The sequence below is a fragment of the Strix aluco genome, chromosome 6, assembly GCF_031877795.1.
Source record: "Strix aluco isolate bStrAlu1 chromosome 6, bStrAlu1.hap1, whole genome shotgun sequence".
Lineage (NCBI taxonomy): Eukaryota > Metazoa > Chordata > Aves > Strigiformes > Strigidae > Strix > Strix aluco.
The window spans coordinates 37428311-37439995 of record NC_133936.1 but is presented as its reverse complement, the minus strand read 5'-3'; positions in this window follow the sequence as shown (position 1 = coordinate 37439995).

The window sequence follows — 11685 nt, the reverse complement described above, 5'->3', positions numbered from 1 at the left end:
TGTTTAGATGAAGACATTGAAAAATTTTTACTAGTTCAGATGTAGGATTTTTATTCGTCTCTTTCCTGTTAATACCTGTTGGAAAACATACAGTTTGTCTTTACAGTCTCAAGAAGAAATGTGTCATCACTAGTGAAGCCTAAGGTAGAAGACATTGTGACCAAGTAAACATCATGAAACCACAAACATGAAATTCTACAAAGTCATTGCTGGACTTATTTTTCAGAGTCTAAACTTTCCATCATGTTTCAGGTAAAAGTATATTTCATGCTTTTTCACTACTCTAAGCAATAGAAGAGCATGCATTTGTATGCTTATGTATGTTTGTGAGCTTTTGTGTTTATATGTCTACATAAAATCTGTTTCTAACATCAACAGGTGTTACACATATTTCACATTGAGTTACTTTGTATTGCAACACCTACCTCCCTGGTATTTTGCTCTGTGATGGCTGTGATGAGTGCTGTCTTCCATATTATTAAACGATAACATGAGCATACACTGGCATGTCACTGTGGCAAACAATGACTTGTAGCTCCCTTGAAAATTCACGTGCATTTTATTGCTGCCTGAGAAAATAACGCACATCACCACTGCAGTTCTAGTCGTTTTACTGATTGCTAAAGGATTTCCCCTCTATTACCTCTGCATTTTCTGTGTTGCCAGGTGTGAAATGAACAGAATCATAAAGTCAGGCTGTTTTGGAGAATAAAAACAACAGCACAGTCTGTGCTGATGAAATAAGCAGCGTACTGAAAGTGGAAAAATGCTAGTACCTATTGGCAATCCAACATAGGTAATAGATAGTACAGTGTAAAAGACATATTTACAAATTAGTGTAATTAAAAGCAGTTCTAATATATATTACTGACTCAGGAAAATATTTCATCTTATCCTTAAATATAAGTATGTGCTAAAGTCTTTCTGAGAGCAATAGGACTGCTACACTTGCTTAAAAGTAAACAATATTGATATTTAAGCATTCCTTAAGTATGGCTGGGCTGCCAGGAACTGACACGTTTGCTAGGTTGCAATAGGAGTTTCAGCAGTTACAAGATCATATGCTCGATTCAGTTCCTGGTAAAACCAGTAAGACCTTTTTTAATATTTCCAGTGAGTTGAATAGCAGTTGACTCAGATGAGATGTGGTTTTAAAACTGGGTCTGATCAAAGCTGTTTTGGAGGCAGGATGGGTGTATCTGACATTGAGAGGGTAAAAATTACCTAATTACAGAGTGAAGAAGGAAGATAACTTTATGGGGTGTCAGGGGGATGACTTGGATATGCGAAGGTTGTTTACATATTTAAGGATTTCCAGGATCAGCACAGGAAAACATCTGGGACGATTTTTGAAAAGGACAATAAAGCTACAGAAGTCTCAGTAAATGATAGAGACATTTCCCCTGAATGAATGACTAATGCCATTCAATATCAGCAGTGTAGAAAGCATAGCCAAAAGAAGACCAGGAGAGACACTAATACACCTCAATGACCCTAAGTAGCCTCTCCTGGGACCTCCATCCACCTCTCCCAGGGACTTTATTTAAATTCAGCCTGGGGAAGCTCCTGCTATGTCCTGGCAGTAACATCATGAGATGGATTCCTCTTCCTTGAGATGCAAGTTTCATAAATAGCTTAGGTGAGAAAATGGTGAGTAATGTGCTCTGGCTGCCTATGTGTGTTTTTGCCACCTAATCTATTAATAGGATAACACTTCTTTCAGACAAGATGCAAACATTTAAAATATATTACAGACATCTAGAGTAAAGGAAGAGATTTTATTAAGATTTTTTCTTGAAATATAAGGTGTTAACAAAAAAATACACTTCCTCTGTTAAAGTTGCTGTGAAAAATCGGTTGTGAAAACCTTCGCTAAAGACAAATAAGACTGAAAAGTTTCACAAAAAAACAAAACCAAACCAAAACAAAAACACAAAAAAAGAAGCATGAGAGTTGAAGCTCTCTGGACGATTTAGATATATAATCACCAATTACCAACAGGGCACTGTAGGAAACATCTTGATCTGTGCTTGCTCCAACAGTCCCCTCAGGCCCCTGCCAGAACAGATAGAGAGGGACTGGGTGAGCCTTTGCCATGACTCAGTGTGGCCATTCTCATGGTCTGAGTCACAGAATAGAGACAGATGGACAAGAAGGGGAGAGAGGGGGGGAAAAGAACTGGGAAGATTTTATTGATTATTGCAATCAGAGCATCTGAAGGAGATTAGCAGGTCTACAGTGTAATAATTAAATTTTTGTGTGTTGGTCTTTACACAAACACAAGAAGAATTTCCTGGACTTACAACCTCTCAAGTATGTGGCAAGCTAGAGGCAACATATTTTTCTGCTTTAGTCTTTCTCCCCATCTCAGGAAGGAGGAATAACAAGCTGATGAGCAGCACCTAGGATGCCTTTCTGAGCCTTGTCTGGACAGGACTGTTTGCTCTTTATGGGAGAGCCTGTTTCTCTGTTTGTGAGTGTGTACGGTTCCTAATGCAACAGAAACCTCTTATTGATGTACAAACAATAAAATGAAATAACATTTAATTATCATTCATTACAATTTATAGCCTCTGAGGGGAAAAAAAATTAATGTCAGAAGCTTATCAGTAAGTGAGGTCAGAAAAGGAGGAAGCTGCAGGAAAAAAAATATCAGTAATCACCTATTGTCTTTTGAAGAGTGTCTCTAAATGTTTGTAATTTTCTGCCTTAAAAGGAAAGAAAAGTGATGTTTTTCTGCTTATGAGGTCTGGAATAGCCAACTATTTAACATGTTGGCCCATTAAGAGGATGAGTAGGGCATAAACATCTGTGCAGGCAAATCGAAGACGGGCTAAGGAATTTCTAGTGAGGCTTTGGTTGATTTTTTTCAATGTATCTTTGCATTTGAATTGTTTCTAACTTATCATCTTTAATTCTTCCACCATAAATGTATCGGAGAACACACAAGGGTAATATGGTTGTAGGTGCTTTATAGTCCTTCAGGTAGGTGCAAAACTGTGTTTTGGACCTTTTTTCCCTTGTGGGTTTGTTTCCTGATGTCATCATCAGTCGTGAATTAGCCTTAACAGGCTCTTCTGAGGTTGTGGTCTAGTTTAACAACGAGTTTGATACCCTATGTTGTTCTAATGGCTTTATGTTTGAGCATAGGCAGTCGTTTGGCAAGTATAAATGTAGATTCCTATCGTTGTTACCATCTCCATTTAGGTGCTCTTCTCTTGGCATGTAAGTACCAGCAGATGCAATCGAGTATAAAGTGGCATTTGGCACCTGTGCGCCAGTGCCCTCACAGAGGAGGGACTTTCTATAGAAGAGATACTGCTCACAAACTGCCCATCTAAACTCATTTTGCTTGGCATCGAGCAAAACTGGCACCATCCCAGGCGAGCAGGCACCATGCCATCGCAGCAGATGGGGCTGAGTGAAGGGAGGCATTTGGGAAACCTTGTCCAACCACCGAGTGCACGTGTCTGAGGGCAGAGTTTCCAGCCAGCAGCATCGAAATGGCTCCCTGTCTTCAGCTACTGGCTGTAGTTTAAAAGGCTCTGTGATAGATTTTAAGATGTCAGTCCTAGTTTCAAAATGTGGTATAGCTATATTGCTCCTGACAAAATTATTTCAGCCTGGCTAATACAGTTATGCAGGAGGGTCTTAGAATTGCAACCAACAAGTATGATCTTAATATCTGTGTGATACCATATCCAATGTGCTTTGTTTAATGTTTTGGAGCATATTCTCTACAATAAGTAGATATTACCTAAAAATCATGAAGAGGTATATGTTGTTGTTTGTAGTTGTTTTTTTTTTTCCTGCAAAATGTTTTTCCGACATTGTACACAGGTGGAAACTACTCATTAGCAAAAAAACCTTAGAAACTGCCTCAAACAGGTGTTAAAAATCATAAGCTAAATGCAAGGGGGAAAGTTGTTCTAACCATTTCAAAATATGTGCAAATATATGCACCCAAACGTGTTGTATGGCCCTCGTGTAGAAAAGGCAATGTTCAGAATTAAAGCAACATTGCAATCCACAGTTACCTGTCTATTTTTTACACCAATCACAATTATGTGTTTTTAAAGCAGAAGTAAAGCATTTTGTGAAGCTTGTTGTATCTGTGCCCCAGCAGGGCTCCTGAATGTCCCTTTTTATCACCTGATAAAAGCCCTGAACTCCCATGCTGAGTCATATGTTGTCTATTTAAAAGTGAGAAATGTTCTTTAAAAAGCCGCTAGTAATTCCAGCATCTGCACTGATGTGGGTACCGAAGCAGTGAGACACCCTGTGCAGCAATAAGTCCAGAGAGTGAAACATAACAGTTCCTCCTGACTTCCATCAGAAAATATTGCTTTATAAAAAGCATACAACTTACAGGTATTACATATTCTGGATACAGACATTTTGGTTAACCTTGTATAAGTATAAGCTTAATGTTAACCTGACGCTGGAGTGATGGAAAAGTCAAACTAAAATCGAAAGAAAACGAAGAAGGTATGGACTAACTCATGGTATTCCTTGATCTGTCTGTAGTTGTCACATATTCTCACTGAAACAGCAATTTAATAACATTGATAACACTGTGGTGGCATTATTTGCCTTTGTGGTGTTCTGTCACTTAAAGAAATGTCATTTTTCATACCCTCACTCAAGTGCAATAATAAGTAGGATGACAGTAATTTTATTTTTTTAAGTTTTAGTCATACAGAGTTTTCCTGAAAGCTAGAAAAAACATACTTGAGGCTTGATTGATATGATTTTTTGATCTGGCTTGTTTGGTTTGGGGTTGTTGGTTTTTTTTTTTAATCAGCTCACAAATGAAAATGTCATTTGAGATAATGCTAAGAGCTTAAGTATGAATTTTTACTTTCTCAGCAGATATTGATAAACTTATATAACACAGAAGTAACTCCCCTGAACGTAATAAAATTAGTTACTGAAATTAGCAAAATTAAGTATAAATATATGGGTTTAAGAGGAGACTTTGCAATTGGTTATAATGTAGTTTTGACTCATGACTGGTATCAGTCTCTGCAACAACTCTGGGGAGCGATTTGGGTTGCCCCATTGCAGGCAGTGCCCCCAGGAAGCCTGGCAGTGGCGTGGGCTCTCCCCACAGGTCCCCAGCGCTGCCCCAGCAGCCTTGGCTCCTTCCTCCACCTTCACGTGCTAGAAAAGCACCACTCTGCCTGCTGTGCATGCCTCATACTACAGGTAGTTTATGGAATAAATATCAAATGCAAACAGTAATTATATTTTAGGACCACTGGGGCCCTGAGGAGACCTGGGGTCTTGTTCTGTTGGTGCCACTTGGCTTAATTTAGCAGTTTCATTTCACAGTATAAACAAGTCCCTGAGGCTGATTACGTTACAAGGTACATGGGACTCAGAATGAGGTTTTCAGAAGTCACCATATGATCTGTTCAGGATGAAGACAGCAACATCCTAATATCCTCAGACATGTGACCCATTTTCTTCTCTTCAGAGTGAAAGGATTTCAAATATTATCCCAAAACTCCAGCTACTTGTCAGAAAATACTTCTTTCCCCTGGAAATATAGAACAAAAACAAACTTTAAAAAAGCTGCTGAATTTACTTTCAGCACTGGGATTCGCTACAACACCCCTTACACAAGTCTTGCGTCCTGACTTGTCTAGTACAGAACCATCAATAACAACAGCAAAGAATTAACTAGGGGCCTGTTCTTCTCCAATACTGGAAAGAAAAGGGAAAGCTGAAACCGGTTAGGGCAAAGAATACAATCACAGCTAAAAAAATAGAAAACTACTTCCTTTTTAATAATACTTTGATTTAATTGCATTTCAATGTAGCAGTATTTCTAGTAGCTGAAGAGCATCAACACATTACACAAGTCTTGTAGACTGAATGGATAATTAATGCCCATTCACAGAAATACATTGATAATATGTTTAACTTCCACAGTGAGAGCTAGCATATTATTTTAGGAGGGGGTTTTTTTGGCCTTCAGAGTGGTGCTGCATATTAAGGTGTTTTTTTTTTTTTTCCCTCAGCTATTCCATTACCAGAATGAAATGCCACCAGTATTAATAGGATGGCAGAGTAAATGTCACAAGCTGAAGGGACCACAGGAATGTGTATTTGCCACATGTAGAAGCAGTACTTTATTACAGCGCAATGTGGAATTTATGAGCATTGCTATAATATTCCAGATATGCCTCTCTGGTAATATCTGACATATATCAGTGCTAAAAGTCAGGCTACTGCAAAATCAGCTCCCTTCTGCTCTCTGTACCTTTCCTAGATGCTATGGAACCATATAGTCCCAGTAATGCACTGTCAACTAGAGCAGGTAAAACTAGCCCCTGAATATTATTTATTGGCCTGTGAATGCAGATTGCATACACACTTTATTACCTGCTAATTTACCACCTGCTGGCTAAAGGATGGCAAAAGTCTACTATTTGTTTTATAGGAATTCATTATGCCATTAACCTTTCACTCCTATAAGCCATGAGGAAGAATTTCTTCAGTTAAATCACTCCTGTAATAATGCTCTACAAATGAAAACAATGATTTATTGCACCCCACAAAGTCTAATAAATATAAATTATATCCTAATGCTCTGTACATTGCAAATGATTGTATGTACAACTAGTTACTCTTTTCAAAGACTGTTTTAGTCTCCCCTGAAACATGTTAAGTAGGAGTCATGCCCATTTTGGTATTTGAGGTAATATTTTCACATTTTGCATTGCAAAACCAGGGATGTTATTAAAGATTTTGTGGTTTATGAAGTCAATTTTTAAGGAGGAAAAAGAGAAAGAAAGGAGAAAACTGAAGCTGCCTTACTCTAACAACTGAAATGACAGTTAATATTTATTGGTTTATTTTTGTTGTAAGAAGTCCTTGAAGGAAAGCTGGTGTAATTTCAAAAGTAATCAGCTGTTGTTTCATCTTAAAGCCAGTCTGTTTTGAACGGGTATTCTGGTGGCCACAACAAACTTGTGGAGGCTGTGTGATGTCGGATATGAGCTGGGTCCGTGCAACCCGCTGTGCTCGTGGAGGGAGCTGATGCATTCGTGGGGTATAACTGGAGCAAACAATCAGACTCATAAGGATATTCCAGCTGAGCCTGGTCCAGGAGTATTTTAAGAAACATTCTTTTTTTGACAGAAGTAGCCATGCTTGATTCAGGTTTACTGAGATGCTTAGGTGCTGAGATTCTTAGCTGGTGTAAAATGTTGCTGCTGTATGCCATACCTGTGTTAGAAAAGGAAATGTTCTTTAGGGTTCCCTGAGGCAGGGAAGGGCTGGGGCAGTGGAGAGACCTGCTGGGAGTTGGCAGCTCTTGCATGAGATGCTGGCGAGTGTGCTGCCAGGCCACCCTGCGCCTATACAAAGCAGCCTTGGGAGCACTAGTGAGCAGAGCATGGCATGTCAAGGCATGCAGGAAGGGTGTTGTCACCCTGCCAGCTGGAAACGTCAGTTCATCTGGTGGTCCTCACTCTCCCAGAAGGAGCTTAGCAGTGGTATTCACCCGGCAGAAACCTATGTCCTCTGCACTCACCAGAACAGATGTGGCAACCCAGACAGAGCTCCCACGAAAACACACAGCCACCCAGGTCTCCGGCTGCAGGGCATCCCAGAGCCTTTTGCTAGTATTGGGTGGCAGTAGTGGGAACAGTCATGTGAGGTGTGACCAAGTGAATGATCTGCTCAGCTTGGGGGCAGAACTATGAGATGTAGTAGGAAGGTTAAGGAGCATCAGGGAGTCTGAGAAAGAGGTAGGTTGGTGGAACCATGCTCTGCCCTCCCTGAGTCAGAAACAGGAACAGACACCGGCAAAAACCCAAGGTAAGGGGATCCTGTATCCTCCCACCACCAAATGGAAGGCAGTAGCTTAAAAGAAAGGAGTGAATAGAGACAAGTCCATGTCTGAGGCAGCAGATGAACCCCCTCATTGCCTGCATCACCTTCCCAGGTGCCTCTCTACAAGAGGTATGGGGCTCTGGATGCGGAAGGTCAATCAACGGATGATGTAGATGATGGTCCATCTGCACCAGAGGTGTTGCCAAGGTCGGAAAGGCCTACCACTTGTATCATGACCACCTCCACAGGGAAGAAAAGACGGCTTACAATTACAGGTGACTCCCTCCTGAGGGGAACAGAAGGTCCAATATGCCAGACAGACCCTCCTCTTAGGGGAGTCTGTTCCTCCATGGGGCCTATGTTGAGGACATCACTAGGAAACCTCCCAGCCTCATACAGCCCTCAGGCTACTACTACCTGTTATTGCTCTTCCATGTGGGTGGCGATGAAGCTGCAGTGCGTAGTCTGAGGGCAGTCAAAAGAGACTTCAGGGCCCTGGGACAGTTGGTAAGGGAATCTAGAGCACAGGTTATTTTTTCCTCTATCCTTCCAGTTGTGGGCAGTGACATTGGAAGAAAGAGACCAGCCCAGTCTATTAATACATGGCTCCGTGGCTGGTGTCACCATAATTTCGGGTTTTTCAATAATGGGACTGTCTACATGGCACCAGCCTTGCTGGTGTCAGATAGGATTCACATTCCTCAAAGGGGGAAGAGGATCTTTGCTTACAAGCTAGCAGGGCTGATTGACAGAGCTTTAAAGTAGAGAGGAGCTTGAACAGGGAGGGGGATAATATCAGGCTTACCCATGAGAAGCTGTGGGATGACATGCCAAGGTTAGAGGGACAGGTGCTAGCAAGGGCTCTCAGCCTGTTGCTCTGAGACTTGCTGGCTATACTGGTACACACTTGAAGTCTTATGGAGATGAGCCAGGGGCTCCTGAGGTAATAGGAGCCAACAGGGAAACACTGGTGAAGTACATCAGAAAAGGTGACATGGCCAACAGCCCAGCTGAAGTGCCTCTACACCAATGCACACAACATGGACAACAAACAGGAGGAGCAGGAAACCACCATGCTGCTAGAAAGCTATGACCTAGTTGTCATTACTGAAACTTGGTGGGGTGAATCCCATGACTGGAGTGCGGCTGTCAATGGCTACAGGCTGTTCAGAAGGGACAGGGAAGAAGGGAGGGGAGGAGGGGTTGCCCTCTACATCAAGAAATGGTTAGAATGTGAAGAGCTGTCTCTGAATAATAGCCATGAGCAGGTTCAAAGCTTATGGGTAAGATTTAGAGACCAAGGCAACAAGGGAGCCTTGTGGTTGGTGTTCACTACAGGCCACCCAATCAAGGGGATCCTATTAATGAAGCCTTCTCCCTCCAGCTACAGGAGGCATTGCGCTTGCAGGCTCTCGTCCTACTGGGGGACTTCAAGCACCCCAACATCTGCTGGAAAAGTAGGACAGCGAGCTGCAGGCAATCCAGGAGGCTACTGGAATGCATTGAGGATAAATTCTTAAGCGAGGTAATAGCCATACCAGAAGGGATGCAATACTGGACCTGATGGTCACCAACGCAAGTGAGCTAATCGGTGACATCAAGATTGGAGGCAGCCTGGGCTGCAGCAATCATGGTGGAGTTCACAGTCCTGAGGGATATGGGTCAGGTGAAAAGTAAAGTCAGGACCCTGAATTTTAGGAAAACAAACTTCTAGCTGTTCAAGGAGTTCATCAATGGGACTGAGGAACATGAACATACATAAGTCTATGGGACCTGATGAGATGCATCCCAGAGTCCTGAGAGAATTGGCTGATGTGGCTGTCAAGCCACTCTCCATTATATTTGAAAAGTCGTGGCCATCAGGTGAAATCCCTGGTGACTGGGAAAAGGGAAACATTGCACCCATTTTTAAAAAAAGGTTGAAAATAGGACCCTGGAAACTACTGACCTGTCAGCCTCACCTCTGTGCCTGGGAAGATCATGGAACCATCTAGGATTTTCTCCTAGAAGCTATGCTAAGGCACATGGAGGACAAGAAGGTAATTCAAGACAGCCAGCATGGCTTCTCCAAGGGTAAGTCTTGCCTGACCAACCTAGTGGCCTTCTATGATGGAGTGACAACATCACTGGACAAGGGAAGAGCTATGGATATCATCTATTTGCACTTCTGTAAGGCCTTTGACATGGTCCCCCACAACATCCTTCTTTAAATCGGAGAGATACGGATTTGATGGATGGACTGTTTGGTGGATGAGGAATTGGTTGGCTAGTCACATCCAGAGAGTAATGGTCAATGGCTCAATGTCCAGATGGAGATCAGTGATGAGTGGTGTCCCCCAGGGACCAGTACTGTTTAACATCTTCATCAATGACATGGACAGTGGGATTGAGTGCACCCTCAACAAACTTGCAGATGACACCATGCTGTATGGTGCAGTTGACATGCATGAGGGCTGTGATGCCATTCAGAGGGACCTGGGCAAGCTCAAGAAGTGGACCCACGTGAACCTCATGCGGTTCAACATGGCCAAATGCAAGGTCCTTCACATGGGTCAGATCAACCGCTGGTATCAGTACAGGCTGGGGAATGAAGGGATTGAGAACAGCCCTGTGGAGAAGGATTTGAGAGTACTGGTGGAAGAAAAGCTGGACATGAGCTGACACTGTGCACTTGCAACCCAGAAGACCAACTGTATCCTGGGCTGCATCAAGAGAAGCATGACCAGCAGGTTGAGGGAAGTGATTCTGCCCCTCTATTCTGTTCTGGTGAGACCCCATCTGGAGTAATGTGTCCAGCTCTGGAGTTCCTAGCGCAGGAAGGACATGGACCAGTTGAAGAGGGTCCAGAGGAGGGCCACAAAAATGACCAGAGGGCTGAAGGAAAGCCTTATGAGGAAGCGCTGAGAGAGTTGAGGTTGTTCGGCCTGGAGAAGAGAAGGCTCCAGGAGACCTTACTGCAGCCTTTCAATACTTAAGGGGGGCTTATAAGAAGGATGAAGATGGATTTTTTAGTAGGATCTGTTGCAATAGGACAAGGGGTAATGGTTTTAAACTAAAAGAGGGTAGATTCAGACTAGATCTAAGGATGACATTTTTTTATAATGAGGGTGGTGAAATACTGGAACAGGTTGCCCAGAGAGGTGGCAGATGCCCCATCCCTGGCAACATTCAAAGTCAGGCTGGATGGGGCTCTGAGCAACCTGATCTAGTGGAAGGTGTCCCTGCTTATTGCAGGGGTGTTGGACTAGATGGCCTTTAAAGGTCCCTTCCAACCCAAACTATTTTATGATTCTATGAAATAAAGAGGTTGTTTGGAGTCTGTCACAAACAGCTTCACTGTATGGTCTCAGAATGCTGTAAATGGCTTTAATCTTTTTTTTTCCTTTTCATCTTTGTGTCCTCTCCTCTTCCCTCTCCATTTTTGGAGACTCATTCCCTTCAAATTTGGAGAGGGTTGACTCTGAAAGTATTTTTATTTTTTTTCCCTCTCTCCAGTTAAAGCAAAATGTTCTGCAAATTTTCCAATGTTTCAGTAAATGTTTTGTGAAAGGGTACATCTGCAATGAGTGCAGCATTGGCATTCTATCACTTCTATATTTTCTGCACCTTTCTGATAGTCTACAAAACCTCTCATATCCATTTCAAGCATTGCCAATTAAAAAATGTCCTTTGCAGTATGTGTGACATTCACCTTGATATCAGTGACATTCAGAGAACCTGCTGATTTTTAAGCTATTGATTAAGAACTGTCTGAAATAGTTTCACACATGGTTTGTAAATCCTCAGTCTGAGCTTTTCCATCACTGCTTCTGTGAAATATTTCTCTTTGGCTTTGCAGAT